Genomic DNA, 19,355 nt, shown 5'->3' on the forward strand with positions numbered 1-19,355 from the left:
ACGCACCTATCAAATCCCTAACCATCACTCTAAGAAGAAGAGACACATGGACCTCGCCGTTGAGGCTAACGAAAACGAAACTCCTAAATCCCCAAGGAAGGATTTAAGTCTATCTCGACTCATCATCCCATGATGCTAGAAACAAGACTCCAATGACGTTATCTCATCAAGATCACGATAAAACCCCAAGAGATGATACCAACACCCCGGACAATCCCGACCATGTCGTGAAGCCACGAAAGACAAGGAAATGAAACGGTGCCTCCCTGGCCCATGTCTCACTCCACCAGACAAAAACTGCGATTCTACGCTCACATAAGCCTTACTCGCATCAACCGTGAGACTAAGGTCTCGAAACAACCAAACTGACAAAAATAACAGAAGGTTCTCATCATGGGTCCTTATAGAATGAATTTCTCCTACCAAGGAAAAAACTCAGCAAGATAAGAATGCATCCAAGGGACACGACAGACCCCAAGAGATAATGCCCTAGCATTAATCTCTACCAACCAAGCTGGAACAGCATGCAATGTCAAAACAAGACATAAAATGTAAACAACTAGCATACAGTATAGCAACAGGCTACCTAGTCACACAAGTAATAAAAACCACGTAAGGTATGTTAGTGTATATAGGAGAAGGACATAAAACATGACGACATGCTGCATATAATCATGCTAAGATGAACAAGCATATATAACATGTTAAAGCTGACAAGCATAAATAAGATGGTAACTCAAAGAAACATGTATAATGTACTAAGGCCGATAAACATATACAGTATGCTAAGGCAGACAAGTACATACAACATGGTATGATAAACAAGCATTTACCATATTCTAAGATAAACAAGCATAAATCATATGCTAAAGCGGTTGAGGTAAGCTTCTAAACAAGTTGCTACATAAGCAAACAGACATGTTATCAAATCAAAAAATGTTATTCAGAAGCAATTAAACACATAGAGCAAGGCAACACAAGTATGATATGCACCCAAAACCCGTCATCTAAGGTATTCGAACCTAGGAGCTCTGATACCACCTGTGACAACCCTAATTTTTTAAGCCAATGCATCATGTGATGAACCAAAGTTTAACCCAATAACGGATCTGAATGTGGAAGCGAAAACAGAAAACAAGTCTTTAGGGATATACAACACCCCTAGGACACCAAAGTGACCTTCCATGAGGCCACAGAATTCCACGAGAACCCACGCGAAAGAAAAAGATCAGAAAAAGACCAAACAAACCCCCAAGGGCAAAATAGTCTTTTTACATGAAAGCAACATCTTTGAAAATGTACATCATTCCCAAGACACATCTGTGACTTCCCATGAAGTCACGAAACTTAAAAGAAGGCAAAGCGGAAGCAAAAATAAAATGGAAAATGGAAAAGTTTAGCCCCAAGGCCAAAAATAGGATTTCCAGTAAGATTTGAGTGCTACCAAGCACACTGTTGGATAGACAATGAAAAATTAATCAAGTTGGACTCACAAATCGCTTGATTCGAAATCCAGATGAAGAAGATATGGCTTAACGATGAAAAACGGACAATTAAATCCCTAGAGGCAAACTGGCAATTTTCCAAAAAAGATCCAAGTGTAACCGAGTACACCATTGGATAGACGAAAAATTAGTGAAGTTAGGTTCAAGAATCGCTAAAAACGGAGTCCGGATGAAGGAGGAACAATCGTTTGAACATTATACGTCAATGAAGCAAAAGGCAACAAGGTAGCCCTTCATGTGATCACGCACACATGGATTGTGCGCGCGTGAGTGCAAGGATAAAAGCGCACGCACATGCGCTGGGCGCACCCAAGGTTAACAACAACTTGAAAAATCTACTGTACACAAAATTTTTGAAATTCCAAAACTGAGAGCTGATTCGGAGGTTTAAACGAATTTTTTTGCAAAAACACAAAGAAAAACCCCCCTTAAAATTAACTTTCTACCTGACCATATCAAAAGAAAAATTTAAAACGCACTGTGAAATTCCTAGTATGCACCTAAATCAGTTTAGTTCAAAAATGATGAAAATGGCATTTTGCACCAAGTGCTCATTTGACCCTAAATGCATTTTTGGGCTAAAATGATGATGCACGCAAACGTAATTTATGATTTTAAGCATACGGGAATGGTCCGCAGCTCTAAAAAATGGCCGATGCAAAATACGACCTATCAAAACTAACAAATGCCTAAAATAAACTTTAAAATGAAAAATTGAAACTTAAAATCATAAAAGTGTTTCAAATGACCATTTGGCCCTTGGCCAAACTTCATGCATGATTGAAGAGACCTCATGGAAGTGTTAAAACCCACTTCCCACCACCCATGCAAATGTAATGGAGTTAAAGCATTACATTTTTGTATTTTTCAACAAAATAGCCTTGAAAGTAAAAGTTCTTAGAATACAAAATAAAAGTCCTTAGCCCATCGCTTCATCTCATACATGTCAAATGCAACTCAAAAGGTGTACTTATGTACACATTACATAATTAGAAGCAAATATACAAGTTTTGACATTTTAAATCAGAATTAGCATTTCATGCTAACATTTGCATGAATCAAATACTTCAAGTCTACGAAACTTCAAAGGCATAGTGTGCATCACAAATCATAGTCCTGGTACCTGAAAAATGTCTCCACTACGTGGGTGAGTAACATAAAGCTACTTGTAGGAGATGAGCATGCATGGACCTAATGTTTTATTGTTCATTAAATTGATATAAATCAATACATATGGTCCGTGCCACTTAGCGTCTATGTCCAAGGTGAGACTCAAGGAGCATCCTAAGCTACCTTAAAGCATTTCTAGCGTCAACCACATCATTCATGCAATTTAAACAACATAGAAGCATGCGGTACAACACAACAAGATATTCAATGTACAAGTATACATACACAAGTATACAATCAATATTGAAATGCACGTAAAACGTGTATACAAAACATAAGTATACTAGGTTTTCTCGAAAGTAGATCATTAATATACAATTGTACACACCAAGTACGCTAAACAATATTGAAATGGAGATGCAACATATATTGAAGTATACATTCCTAAGTATACTAAGCATTTTTTATATACAAGGCATACAAGTATACAAATCCAAGTATACTAAACATTTTCTATATACAAAGCGTACAAGTATGCAAATCCAAGTATACTAGTGTGATACACCTCGGATCCGAGACACAAGTTGATCAGGCCCAAGCCCAAACCCGAGGGAATTTCAAACAATTAAAGTATTTTATAACGAACACAGATGACAAAATGAAATAAGAATAAATATTAAAAGCTGAAATGAATACTAATATAAAATCCTTAACTGATAAAATTTTATAAAATCCAACATCCAAAACCTCCATGATTATAACTCGGGAATCCATCTAGTGGACCCGTACATAAAATCCCAACTGAACTGAAAACTGAAAGTAAATAAAACTGAAAACATCATGAGAAGTCCTACGTAATCTGATGAATGGAAACTGTCCTCGAACAGCACGATCAAGATCTAAGGCCGGAACCGTTATGTACCTGAAAAGAATAATAGAAGAGTGGGTTAGGCCCACGAGCAAGTTCTAAACTAACTGCAATCTATACAGTGACCCGATACACAGATACACCGTAGATACCTCACAATAACTATCTAGTTCATACATATATACATCCATACTAAGGGACATTCACTGGACTACAGTAGGGGTCTCAACTTGAATAGAAGGCAACATGCAAAAACACACCCAAGGGTGGGCATGAGTACCTAGACCTAACAGGGTACACCTACCTACTATATCCAGCTATGCATCCCCTGCATATACACACCCTAACCAATGACTCTGAGACTCAAGCTCATATCGTGGTACCATAATCATATATCTAAAATCCGTCCAAAACCATAATATATCATTCAATTATTTATTGAGGAGACATACAAAACATACTAGTTAGTCACTCAACTTATTCAGTTGATATGACTTAACCACCATCCATTACTCCAGGAAGCCATTCAACTTAATCATAGTTGATCTGACTTAGTCACAGTTAGGATTCGATGTTTTCCAATCCATTCCTTTAATCCAATAGGTTAGGTTTAGGCGTTTTGAGCTAAACCATCCCTAGTATGTCACTGTCCCATACCGGTGCATACAATCCTCCATATCCATGTAAATTACGACACATAAATAATAAGCTAGTAATTTATAGTCGAAACCAATATCCAAATCATTGCAAAAAAGTGATTAAAGTTTCAGCAATTTAAATCTAAGATCTAAACCATGTAATTGCAAGAAATGGTTTAATAGTTCAACAACCAGCATCCAGAGCATGCATAGATCAAATCTAATATATCAATGACTCTATCATGTATGTAAAATAAATTCTATAATCATATTATAGTCCAATAAATTGCTAAATTAATTTAAGCAATTTAGTTATTTCCATCCGGTAACAACGTACTAAGTTCTATACTTGTATTCTGTTCTATCTTTTAGCACAAAGCCATACACTATGCCACAAGTCTAATTTATTAATTAAAAGACTCCACTGTGCATTTAAAAATTAATTTAGAATCATGTTATAGCATCTTAAATTGTCAAATTAAAACTAGACAATTAATTTCCTTCTAGTCATTAACCGTACGCATAGTTGTTAAATAGCGCACTGTTAATTCCATTAACACAAAGGGGGTATTTTATGCAATTCAAGACCTTGATTACATGTTAAAATAATTATTAAAAACCCCATTAAATTTTTAAAACTGTTCAAAAACCCCAAGTGCCCAAACAGTAGCTGAAAAATCACAGTACACATAAAATTGGAAAGAGCCTGCTCTAAAAAATTATAGAGCAGGCTCAAATCAACATTGAGCCGGCTCCATACAACCTTAGAGCCGGCTCTAAACAGGTGGGAGCCGGCTCTAACATTCCAAAGTCGGCTCTATTTCCCCCTGTGAGCCTTCTCTCAGTTCCAGCTTCGTTTCTGACCTCTGCTCCCACTCCAGCCAGTTGCAACCTTTCTATTTGGTTTTTAAAACTAATCTAAGAACCTTATGTAAGCCTAAAAGCATCCCCATGACTTATTTATAGTGGTTGCAAGCAAGTAAAATAACTAAAATTACAACCGGATTAAAATGCTTAAAGAAACACAACTTGAAATAATCAGGCACGAATTTGTAACAGATTCGATTACAACACAAGCAGAGCATCAATAAATCATACAATACACATGTAAGTTCCAGTTTATGATTTATTTAACCCTAAAGACTACCTCGGTGCACAGAACACGAGCCAAAGGGAAGGAGAAAGTAAAAGAACTTGCCTGCAGTTTTGGTCTCAAAACTTTGTCGCCGTCTTCCTAATTTTTGGTAAACACTGACCACCTTCAAGCCTCCTATGGTTTTGGTTTAATCCACCATAACTCTCCCTTGGTCCTCTTTGTTCCCCTCCTAAGCCTTGTTCTGTTTTCTCTCACTCAGTTCTCTCACAAGTCTCTGTTATCTCTATATCTTTGTTACGTGAATAGGGGTTGTGTATTCTCAAAACCCTAAGTTGACGTACTGTTCGATATATATAGAGACTTAACTAAACCCTATTCCCTGTGTGTGTAGAGACAAAGCCCTAATCCTAATCCTTGTCGGCCCATAATAAAACCTACATTTTAAAATAGTGACGGCTACATACATGAATTCCATTCTACAGTTAAAACTATAACATAATTTAATAAATAAAACATTTAACTTAATCCAATTAAAACAAACCATGAACTTAAAACAATTATACAAATAATAATTAACAAAAATAATCAACCAATTTAAATAAAATAATTAATCAATAAATCAATTAAAGCAAAACAAAATCCAATTTAAATAACGATTAAATAAACACACAATCGAATAACCAATTAAATAAAATAAAAATGCAATTAAACAATTAAATAAATAACAGGACTATCCTTTTAAAATTAGAGGGATTACAACTAGGCAATAAGTGAAAAATTATGCACCAAAGCACAAGTTGAAAGTAATCCACAATTACAACTTGGAATTGAATGCAAAATCAACCAATGGCGGAAAGACAAAGGACATAAGCTCTCAATGACAAAGCAAGTGATACTTTGTTTTCAAGCCCGCAAGGTACTACCTAGTGCGCACTAAACTCGGAATAAAACCGTTATATTGGTGTTTTTGGGTTTCAGGGTACCACCCAGTGCGCATTATATGATATAGAGGGAACTTTCATCCCTTGTACTAGAGCCATTCCCTAGCCGCAACATAATCCAGTGTCCATACAATCTTTCCTAAAATCATCAAGTTATTCAATAAGTATATCATGATGAGCGCTGAAAAGTGCGTATTTAAACCCCTTAAGCTTAGGTATTTTAGAACCTTTATCTATCTTTTTTTACCGTTTTGTATTGATTTCATGTTATTTCCATTTTCAGGTACTTGTCCCGAAAACAAGCTAACTCAGCCAAATAAGAACATAATTGAAGCAATTCTGGGATGATTCAAAGAAAGGAGCAAAGTAGAGCAAAAGGAAGCAAAGGGTGGAATTTCAACAACTTCGATTGATCTCAAGAAAAGTTCGATCGATCCAACTTTCATCGATCTCAGCACTTCAAGATGGATCTGAGCCATGTTTGTCCCTATTCAAAAATCTCAAAAGTTCAATCGATCCAACTTACTTCTCTGATCGATCGAACATTCTTGTCCTTATCCAAATGATTGATCTTATCCAGTTATACCGCCCTACCAACCGCTTTTGTCCTTTTCCCAAAAATATCTCTCAAAATATCTCAGACTTATTTTTATCCAAAAAATGCCGCCATTGAGGATCGATCCAACTTCAGTTTGATAGATCTCAGACATGTTTGATCGATCCAAGTCCAAGGTTCGATCGATCGAACTTCCTCCAGTGCGAAAAAGTTAATTTTCTAGCTCACAAAAATTTGTCCTTTATCCAATCATTGGGGAATATTTGCTGTACGACCCCAGCTCATTTTAGGTGTCATTTGACCTACCTAAATAAGGATAAGGATTAATTTTTATATCATATCATATCATACCTTGTAGAACTCTTAGAGAGGAAGCAAAAGAGGAGGAGGAGGCTAAAGACACCATTGGAGACTCTTCATCAACCAAGGAGCAGATTTCTTCCATGGAGCTTTCCCTTGAGGGTTAGAGGACATCATCCATGAGTGGCTAAACATCCTCTTAGGGCTAGAGTTAACCCTAAGCATGCTTTCTACTTCTTAATTTATGTATTTTTGAGGGGATTTGTATTGTGATTCATGTCTTGACACTTTTATATATATATCTTGTTTCTTCAATGATTTATGTGGTTTAATGCTTCCAATTGATCATTTTATTCTATCCATATGTCTATATATGCTAGAATAGATGTTCATGTGTTTGTCTCTATTTCTTGTGTTATTGGTGCATGTTTATGTGTATTGATGCTATAGATCTAGAGATTGTCAAGACATAGTGCTTAATGTTATGTTCTTGTGGTTTATTTGATGGTTCATTCTCATTTCTTGATGGATTGTACCTCTCCCTTAGTTTAATTAATTTAATTTCATGTCATTAGCTTAATTGTAGTGTAGTTGTTAAATGGGAGGACAATCTATGCTTGTTGTTGATGTTCCATACTTATGAAAACAAGTAACATATATCTCTAACCTTGTGATGTGCTTAGTTGTGAGCTTAAAGAAATGATTAATGGCTTAATTTGATATGTTGTGCTATCCACCATGTTGTGTAGACAATATAAGCTTAATTTGTCATCCGTGCTTGTTGGAACAACCACACACACACACTTTGTTGCAATACATGTTCTTCCCCTCATTAATCATTCATTAAAGGTGTAGAAAAGCTATGCTTAATGGTGATTTCTAAACCCCAAGATCGCTCTCTCTTTTATTCTCTCTATTGCATTATTGTTTACTTAGTTTAATTTGCATCTAGTTTAATTCAACCAACCAACCATTATTTTGATCACTCGACCTACTAATTTTGATTCCTCAACCTAGTGTGACCCTCAATCCATTGGGACGATCCCTACTCACCCTAGCTATATTTTTTTTGAAAGGTAGTAGGGGCAATTTCTAAATGTAAAACTTGGCCACATTGCATAAATTTTGGGTTTGACGATGGCACATACCAAGTTTTTGGCGCCGTTGCCGAGGATTGATTGATTGGCAATGTCGTATTTGTGAAATCAATTAGGAATTAGTACTCTTTTGATCGTGTCTTTACTTTGTTTTCAATTTTTGTTATTTGTTGTGTTTGTTCTTGTTTGACAAAGAGCACTGGGCTAAGAAGGTGAGCAAAGGATATTCCGAGCAAAGGAGCTAAGCAAGCAAAGGAAAAATGCTAAAATCATAAAAAAATTGCTAAGCTAAGCTATAAATTTGGAGTTGAAGTGCTAAAGGGCCTTTATGAGCTTTTCTTTACTCATCCCTTAGTTAAATCGTCGGCCCTGGTGGAGGCTTATAATTCAATTCTTAGATAAATCGTGAGCCCACATGGAGGCAATTTACTTTTCTTGCATATTGTTAAAGCATAGGAGTATGAGAACATTGTATGTGGAGGAAGTTTGTTGATTCTTAATTTGTTGTGAAGGTGAAGTGTTTGTTGTTATTGCTTGTTGTGTTGCATTGTGCATGCATGGTCGTAGATCATTGAGACCTACTCTTGTCCCTTTAAATTTTCATCTTGAATCCATTGTTCGAAACCCTAGGAGAAGAGTTAGTTCTAGTCAATCCGTTTCATCAATGGAAGGACACAATGAGGACCATGTGGAGGACCTTGGTCACATAGACCAACAAGGTATCCTCCACCCCAATGTGCGTTATGATAACATGCAAGTTCCATTAGGCATGCCAAGGCCATATGTTTGTCCACCATAACAACAAGGCCAAGTTCCATTGGGAATGCCAAGGCTAATCTATGCTCCACCACCTCCCATTATTCAAGGCAACCTAGGTGCCCATGTTGCACCTCCAATTGCTAATCCACCTCTTGCTTTAATAGATCACTATATGCCTAATGAATATAATGCACCCACATGCATTCAATTGCCACCATTTAGAGCATACCACTATGAAATTAAGCCCCAGACCATTCAAATGCTTCCTAACTATCATGGACTTCCAAGTGAAGAACCTTACAAGCATTTGGATGAGTTTCTTGAAGTATGTTCCACCGTAAAATATACGGACATGCCGGAAGAGGTCTTAAGGCTTAAACTTTTTCCATTCACCCTTAAAGACAAGGCAAAATATTGGTTTAACAATCTTAGGCCTTTTTCAATAACTTCTTGGGTGGAAATGCAACAAAAGTTCTTGAAGAAGTACTATCCGGTTTCTAAAACCAATGCCATGAGAACCTCAATTCGAGAATTTTCATATGGGGATAGAGAAACATTTCATGAGGCATGGGAACACTTTAATGAATTGCTTAAGAAGTGTCCACATCATGACATGCCCAAATGGCAATTAGTTTAATATTTCTTTAAAAGCTTATCGGACAATTACAAAGGCATGGTTGATGCTTCCACGGGTGGCTCTTACATTGATAGGCATGAGGATGACGTGTGACGTCTTTATAACAGCATGAGTGAAAATTCTTTGCATCGTACTTTATCTTTGAAGAATGGTAGAAATTCTAGTGGTAGGAAGAGTGTTGGCTTACATCAAGTCGACCACTCCAATGAAATTGCCGCCGAAATGAAATCATTATCTCAAATGTTTGATCAACCAAAATTCGGCGAATCAAGTATCTTCCTTCCCTAACCATTCTCATCATGCATCTAATGAGACATGTATGACTTGTTCAAGTGTTTTACATTCTACTTCCAATTGTCCCCATGGACATGTACAAAGTGAGCATCATGAACAAGCAAATGTTGTTTTTACTAATCAAGGGAACAATCCTTATGGAAATCATTACAATCATAGTTGGAGGTATCACCCGAATTTCTCTTGGAAAAACCAAGGGGAGGGCTCAAACCCTTTCCAAGGCGGTTTTCAAAGAAAGTACATTCCACCTCCAATGCAAAGCCAAGGTTCCCAAGGTTTTAGATCACCATACCAATCACAAGGAAACTAATTTTCAAATTCTCATTTTCCCAATCAACCATCATATTCCCAAGGAAATGTTAGAAGTCCCGCTTTTGAAGAGAAAGTTTTGACCGCTTTGGACACTTTAGAGGCAAACACACAACTACTTCATTCTCACTCTCAATCCATTGCAAAGCTAGAAACCTAAGTAGGGCAAATAGCTAGCACTTTAAATGCAAGAGAGAAGGGAAAAATGCCTTTGAATGCCCCACAAAAGCAACAATGTGTTGTGGAGACTCATTCCTCATCGGAAGGTCACACAATAGAGCATGTCAATGCGGTGGCTACCTTGAGAAGTGGAAAGGTTGTGGACAACCAAGTGGGTATGTCTAATGAAGAGAGTGAACCGGTGCAACCACAAGTTGGCACCCGTCCCCGTTTCATATCATATTCTTCCTTCATTGCATGTGCATGACCATATAAATGAGAATGTGTTGAAAAGTGATTTGAAAAGTGATTTTGAAAAGAAAGATTTACAAAATGATTTGAAAACTTCTTGTGTTGAAGAGACTTTAAAGAAAAATTCTAAAAAGGTTTTTGAGCCAAAAGCTCCATTTCTAGATGTCTTAAAAGGATTCATTTCAATTGACAAGCAAAAGGCTAAAGTAAATGAAATCATGGATGTGTTTAGGCAAGTGAAAGTCAATCTTCCACTTTTGGATGCAATCAAGTAAATTTCGGCTTATGGCAAATTCTTGAAAGATTTGTGCACCCAAAAGAGGAAGAACAAAAGCCAAACACCTATAAAGTGGTCTTAACCGAGCAAGTAAGCTCAATTTTGCAGCATAACACTCTTCCAAAGTTTAAGGACCCCGGTTTACCTACTACTTCATGCATCATTGGTGATCATATCATTAATCGAGCTCTTTTTGACCTAGGAGCAAGTGTTTATCTTCTTCCATACTCGGTATATGTCAAATTAGGCTTAAGGGGACTTGAAACCGACGTTAGTAGTTTTACAACTTGCCGACCAATCAATCAAAAAGCCTAGGGGTATCATCGAGGATGTATTGATTAAAATTGATAAATTCTTCTTTCCCGTTGATTTCGTTGTCATTGACACGAAACCAGTTCCAAATCCTAAGAGCTAAATTCCCGTTATCCTTGGCCGTCCTTTCTTGGCAATCGCGAATGCTAACATTAATTGTAAGGCAGGGATAATGAAGATCTCTTTTGGCCATATGAAGGTAAAGTTGAATATTTTTAATCCAACCCCTAATTCATTTGACAAGCATGAAGAGATTAATGTTGTAGAGAAATGTCATAACCTCAAAAGTGAAGGAATTGAGTTTTTATGTGAGACCAAAGTTTCAAAAAGTCCATCTTCAACTTTGAAACCAAAGAAAGTTGTTTCAAAATCTTGTTTCGAAAGGGCGTGGAAGCCTAAAGATTGTTTTGACCACGGACCAAAAACGTCTTTTGAGCTTAATCCAACAAGTTCCTTAAAGAACCATTTGTTGGGTGGAGTTCAAAGCACTTATCACCCCATTGAGGAGGGGAAACACTATAAGATGTTTGATCCGGGCTAAAAGAGCCTAACGTCTTGCTAAAGACGTTAAAGACTAGCAAGATATTTCATAGGGTGTCAAAACCCTATTCCTCCCTCATTTCTATCGTTAATTTCATTTCTTGCAAAGTCTAGATATTGGCTTTGGGTTCATATGCATTGCTAGGAGCTGTGATTAGGACTCCATGCACTTTTATGTTGAAATTAAGCATTTTGCATAAGTTTGATCGATCTCTAAGGAGTATTCGATGGATCGAACTTCGACCTGCATCCAACACTTAGAAAATTTTCGACCTGCATCCACCTGCATCCAAATCACCTCTCTGTCCCATCGTTCGAACTTATTCTCAGATCGATCATAAGTCCTTAGATAGATCCAATCTTCAAGTTCAATCGATCTTGAGCTCCAACACTTAGAAAAATTTCTGAACCCAAAAACCTGCATATTTCAACTCTCTGTCAGATCAATCGAATATTTTGTTCAGATCAATCTCTGTTCTTCATCTCACTATCTTTGACTTTGTTTTGAATTTTTAATTTTAAAATTCCAAAAATTTTTATTTTTATTTATTTTATTTTATTTTCCAAAAAGATTTTATTTTATTTTAATTCTTCAAAAATCCCAAAATTTTTATTTTCAATTTTTAGTTTTTAGTTTTAAATTTTAAATTTAAATATAAAAAAAATTCAAAATACTTTGAGGAAAGATCAATTTAGTTCGATCGATCTGAGATTTCAGTTCGATCGATCGAACTGGTTTGGGGAAGTTTTTAAAAAAATGAACTTGAGGGTTTGAAGATCGATTTCAAAGATCGATCTAATCCTCTCAAAGCCCTAACCCTCTCATCGCCGCTACACCCACCTTCTCCATCTCCGGCGAGATCCAAACGTCGATTCTCTCTCTGTCCTCTCGAATCTTCATCTCATCTCATCCTTTGATTTGGGTAAGATCTGAATCTCATCTTGTATTTCAAGCATCCATTTTATACATACATGCTTTAAATGTTATATCCATGCTATTTTAATGTTGAAAATCTACATTGATGAAGTTTAAAGCTTTTTATATATATGTGTATATATATGTATATATGGTTATATATATTTTCGAAATTTGATTTATTTTTGGGAGTATGGGTCTCATTAGGTGATTAGGATTGATGATATGTTGTGTTGATGGGCCCACGACTTTGTTCGTGAAGGCTCCGTGCCATCCACGTCACAGATCTGTGACTGCTCATGTTCTTCGCACAGTTCGATCGATCGAACATATTTCTCAAATCGATCTAGTGAGATCGATCGAACTTAGTTTCTTAGTTTCTCAGATCGATCATATGAGATTGATCTCACATTTTTTGTGATCGATCGAACTTCACAGATTTCATTTACACATTCCATGCATCTTATCTTGTGTCCATGCTATCTCATTCATGCCCAATGCCTGTGATTTTCCACATTGTATGCATTATACACTTATACTGCTTAGCATGTTCACATCCTATCACTACTTCCATAGATTAATGTTATTTATCTGTTTTGTCTATCTTACTTGACATACATGATTCTATTTTGTGCTTTAAACTCTTTATATCGGCACTGACTTCCGTTGCAAGTTTTTCCTTTTCTTTTGCAGACTATGGCTAGAGTCAAGACTGTAGCCCGCGGACACTATCACCGCTGAGGCAGGGAGACTTTGGATGACGGGGCCAGTCCATCTCATGCCCAGGACCCCATACAGGAGGAGCCAGCTGAGCCCATACAGTCTCCCCATTTTGACAGCAGATTACACTCTGATGCTGGCGCATCTTCTTCACACGGTGACGCTGAGGCTGAGCATATACCATCTCCACCACCACAGCCAGACCAGGAATTAGACCAGCCATTACGTAGATACTCACGCTTTCTAATGGCGCACGAGTCAGTCTTCGATATAAATTTCTTTTTTAGATCGGTACTTACCCGATCAGCATATGATGATATACTATGGAAGGGCCTTGCAGCCATTCTTGCCCCTGTCACATACCTAGTGTACCCGAGGCTAGTATGGATGTTTTTCCAGAACCTCCGGCCTGCCCCGCGTAACACGGTGAAGCTGAGGACCTCCATTGATGGCCATCTGATTTCTATCACTATGGACACATTATCCAGATCGTGCCATTATCTACATGACTGCCCTCCAGAGCTACAGGAGACATATCCCAAGCTATACCGGCCTTCATATGCAGATATGGCCATTTTTCTTATAGGACATTATGCCGATGGCGAGACCTTCGCCACCCGCACCTATTTGCCAGATGACTTGTGGTTCTTTGACTTAGTCTTATTCCGCAACGTCTTCATGGCCAGCCATAAGATTCAACGGAGAGGCACCTACTTGACAGCTCTGTACGCTTTCTATACAGGGCATTGGTTGTCTATCCCTGTGCTCATCTGGAGCGTGATGAGGAAGCTCTATGATAATCACATTAGCAAGGAACGGCCCAAAAGGGCTAAGTTTCTCCCATTTGGCCAACTCATCACCCAGATCTTGCTAAACCAACGCTATCCTTTCCATCCACAGGAGCGCCCTGAGAAAGAAGCCTCTTCCTTCAAGAAGAAAGACTGGGATAAGAGCTACAATACTATTATCAAGAGATTACAGGAGGACGCAGCCAAGGCAATAGAGGATTTAGAGGCTGAGGAGGCAGCAGCACCAGTAGGCCTGGCAGTAGACGATATACCAGTCCATCCAGCTGCCGTACATATGGACATCGATTTGGAGCAACCTGCCGAGGACGCAGAGCAGCACTCTCCAGTTGGGTCACCCATTCATGATGCGGAGCAGGCTCAGGATCATCATTCTTCCGATCCAACCACACCTGAGGCTCCAGCATAGACACCCGACTTTAGAGAGTGTATCCATCCGCGCCGACACGGTCTTTCTCCGAGAGGATGCTGTCTCCATTAGAACTGATATTGCTACCCTCCGTACGGATGTCATGACCGCATTCAAAGACCTATCCAGAGACATCCGCGTAGCGCGACCTTCCCATCCTACCTCTTCTTCCTGATCTCTCTATCCCTTTTCTCCTGTCATCTCATATATATGTGATCTCATCATGTTTTTGATACTATTATATTATTTTTGAAGCCGTGTCTGTCGGCTCTGATTCTGGATGTACTATACTTTATTTTTGATTTCTATATGCTTTCTTTATGGATGCCTTATTTTCATATTCTTATATCTATCTGTTTGACTCCATCAGGTGCATCTCAGTGACTTCAGTGAGAGAGAATACTGCCCAAAATTTTCAGGACTACCCTTATACCTCTCTTTATTTTTCAGTTGCTATCCAATTTACACTTGCATGTCCACTATGCACTATTATTATCCCTTTTGTTATCAGATGAGTTTATCCAAGTGACAAATTTCAGGACCACAGTTAATCCCAAGTTTGGGGGGCTATGCCACCCACTTTGGATACTTCTGTCCCAACCATTCTTTGCTTTCATTGCACTGGTATACTCTTTCCTTTTGTTCTCTTTGCACATTAAGGACACTGTGCCATTTAAGTTTGGGGGTAATGGTGCTTTGCAGTGTTTGTTTTTAAGTTCAAAATTTTGAGCATGACTTGTGTATTTGAGGGATTTTCTATGATTGATCCGTGATTAGCTATGATTTTGATCTTTTGAGGACTATATTGATTAAAATTTAAAAATTGCTTGACTTGAGAGTCCAATACTCCTTGTATGCCTTGTGAATGCCTTTTAGGAGTAAATTTTTTTAAAAATTGATATCTTACTTACACTTGTGGTCCACATCATCATGATTTTGTGATTGTTTTGAGATTCACTTTAGGATTCTACACTAGCACAGGCGCACACTAGCATTCATTTGTGGGGTACATGCTTTGTTGATTATTGAATTGGTTATATCCCAATTGGGCTAGTAGTGCATTGAAAGCTTTCATTCTTAATAAAGGTGGATAACAACCCCTTTTCACTAAGTAACCGGGATTCTAGCCTTATCAAGCACTGAACTTCTAGCGCCGAAAGGTGGAGGGCCCAAACTCTAGGTTAATAATTGAACTTGCTTAAAAATAAAAAATAAAAAAAAAAGAAGTTACAAAAGTAATAAAAAGTGAGGACTTCTCCCAAAAGGTGAGAAGTGGAAAATGATTAGATAGAGGTTGCCTTGATTTGTAACCTAATTGATTTGAGCTTGTAAGTCCGTAGGGGTGTTTGAACACCTAGTGCCCTAAAGCCGTCTGATTTGGGAATCATTGACCTAATGCTCGACCTCATGAATTGCTAGAAAGCTTAATAAATCAACACATTGCACCATGCTTCCATCTTTAATCCTATTAAAAAAAAAGAAAGAAAAAAAAATCGAGTGAAAAGAATACGCACCTAGAACAATAAAGCTTTAATAAAATGTCCACTTTTTGTCTTGATGATCGGTACTAGATTTGTGTGCTAGTTTGAGGGTAAGAATGTGATCATTTCTTTAGTTGGCTAAAATAACAACACACTTGATGCCGGTCCACTCAAAAAGGATTCTAGAGTTGTTTTTATTTGTATGATCATTTTCTTGATGTGTGGAGGACCATACTTGCTTGCTTGATGTCGAAATTTTGGAAGATTGCTTAGAAATATTTGAAACATTGCATACTTGACGTAGTTTTCTCCCAATGCTTGTTTGCAATATTGGTGCTTCTTTTGTGATAATGAGCTTAAAGTTTGTGGGTATCATTTCTGGAAACCCTCACGAGACTTCACTCGTCCACTAGGGGTTTAAAAAGTTTGTTGTATATGCTAAGTGAAATCGTGTTCCCTACGAAAGTGGCGTTTTCCATTTATTGCTTTCTAATTAATAGTTTTTCATTTCATTCCTTTACTTTCTAGTTCATTGCTAGGGACTAGCAATATTTAAGTTTAGGACTGTGATGAACGCTGAAAAGTGCGTATTTAAACCCCTTAAGCTTAGGTATTCTAGAACCTTTATCTATCTTATTTTACCGTTTTGTATTGATTTCATGTTATTTCCATTTTCAAGTACTTATCCCCAAAATAAGCTAACTCAGCCAAATAAGAACATAATTGAAGCAATTCTAGGATGATTCAAAGAAAGGAGTAAAGTAGAGCAAAAAGGAAGCAAAGGGTGGAATTTCAGCAACTTTGATATATCTTAAGAAAAGTTCGATCGATCCAACTTTCGTCGATCTCAGCACTTTAAGATGGATCTGAGCCATGTTTGTCCCTATTCAAAAATCTCAAAAGTTCGATCAATCCAACTTACTTCTTTGATCGATCGAACATGCTTGTCCTTATCCAAATGATTGATCTTATCCAGTTGTATCGCCCTACCAACCGCTTTTGTCCTTTTCCCAAAAATATCTCTCAAAATATCTCAGACTTGTTTTTATCCAAAAAGCGCCGCCATTGAGGATCGATCCAACTTCAGTTCGATAGATCTCAGTCATGTTCGATCAATCCAAGTCCAAGGTTCGATCGATCGAACTTCCTCCAGTGCAAAAAAGTTAAATTTCTAGCTCACAAAAAGTTATCCTTTATCTAATCATTGGGGAATATTGCTGTACGACCCTAGCTCATTTTAAGTTTCATTTAACCTATCTATATAAGGATAAGGATTACTTTTTATATCATATCATATCATACCTTGTAGAACTCTTAGGGAGGAAGCAAAAGAGGAAGAGGGAGCTAGAGACACCATTGGAGACTCTTCATCAACCAAGGAACAGATTTCTTCCATGGAGCTTGCCCTTGAGGATTGGAGGACATCATCTATGAGTGGCTAGACATCCTCTTGGGGCTTGAGTTAGCCCTAAGCATGCTTTCTACTTCTTGATTTATGTATTTTTGAGGGGATTTGTATTGTGATTCATATCTTGACACTTTTATATATATAGATCTTATTTCTTCAATGATTTATGTGGTTTAATGCTTCCAATTGATCATTTCATTCTATCCATATGTGTATGTATGCTAGAATAGATGTTCATGTGTTTATCTTTATTTCTTGTGTTATTGGTGCATGTCTATGTGTGTTGATGCTATAGATCTAGAGTTTGTCAAGACATAGTGCTTAATGTTATGTTCTTGTGGTTTATTTGATGGTTCATACTCATTTCTTGATGGATTGTACCTCTCCCTTAGTTTAATTCGTTTTATTTCATGTCATTAGCTTAGTTGTAGTGTAGTTATTAAATGGGAGGACAATCCATACTTCTTGTTGATGTTCCATACTTATGAAAGCAAGTAACATATAACTCTAACCTTGTGATGTGTTTGGTTATGAGCTTAAAGAAAGGATTAATGGCTTAATTTGATATGTTGTGCTATCCACCATGTTGTGTAAACAATATATGCTTAATTTGTCATCCGTGCTTGTTGGAACAACCACACACACTCACTTTGTTGCAATACATGTGCTTCCCCTCATTAATCATTCATTAAAGGTGTAAAAAAGCTATGCTTAGTGGTGATCTCTAAACCCCCAAGATCTCTCTCTCTTTTATTCTCTCTATTGCATTATTGTTTACTTCGTTTAATTTGCATCTAGTTTAATTCAACCAACCAACCACTATTTTGATCACTCGACCTACTAATTTTGATTCCTCAACCTAGTGTGACCCTCAATCCCTTGGGACGATCCCTACTCACCCTAACTATATTTTTAGTGCAAGGTAGTAGTGGCAATTTCTAAATGTAAAACTTGGCCACATTGCAAAAACTTTTGGGTTTGAATTGACGACACACCATATCACATATACACAATGTACAAAATCAATTACCATACACAACCAAGTCGTGGAATACACACAAATGATGCTCTATGCATTCAAGCTACAATGGCATATTAAATGTCATATAAGTAAGTGTGAATACTAACAAGTTAAATCACAACTTCAACTCACGGAATACTATCATGTCGTCATATAACAAGTTCCAAATTACAAATCAAGCAAGAATACGACATCAATACCTAATTACCTCAATGGAAGCGTAAAAGGGAATTTAATTAACTTAAGTAATTAAATTGTCAAAACTACAAAGTAACTTCAAAAATTCTACAAATCATATATGTCAAAGGTCATATTGAGGCCTAATTTAATTTCATTATACAAGTTAATTATATACTAGTTACAGCTAGGTAAATTAAACTCAATGCCAAGAAAATAATTAAATAAAGTGCTCAAAACTTATCTAAATGTTCTCAATTTAATATACATGATAGAATATGCCAAACTCATCAACAATATCAAGTTAAAAATCTAATTAAGTGAATAGAACACTTAAAATAAAATTAATTAATCTAATTAATTAATTTTCTCTAAATTTTAAAACAACTTAAAATGTTCTCAAATTACATATTTTAAAGAACATACCTAGGCCTATTATAATATCACATTACAAGTTGATTCCATGAAAGTTGCAACCATGTGAATTAAATTTTCTTTCACGAAAATAATTAAATAAAAGTTTTAATACTTGTTCAAATATTCCCAATTTAATATATGTTGATAAATATATCAAGGCCTAATTTAATTGCATACCATAATTTAATTCCAAGCTATATACAACCATTTGAATTAAATCTTATACATAGAAAATAATTAAATTAAATTCTAAAATTTATACAAAGGCATGCATACAAGTTGTATATGCTTAGAAAACAATCAATACAACATATATATAAACCTAAAACATCCCCTACCTCACTTTGAGA

The sequence above is a fragment of the Cornus florida genome, unplaced genomic scaffold, assembly GCF_030987335.1.
Source record: "Cornus florida cultivar Cherokee Brave unplaced genomic scaffold, ASM3098733v1 CherokeeBrave_3.0.0_Hap2_Chr03, whole genome shotgun sequence".
Lineage (NCBI taxonomy): Eukaryota > Viridiplantae > Streptophyta > Magnoliopsida > Cornales > Cornaceae > Cornus > Cornus florida.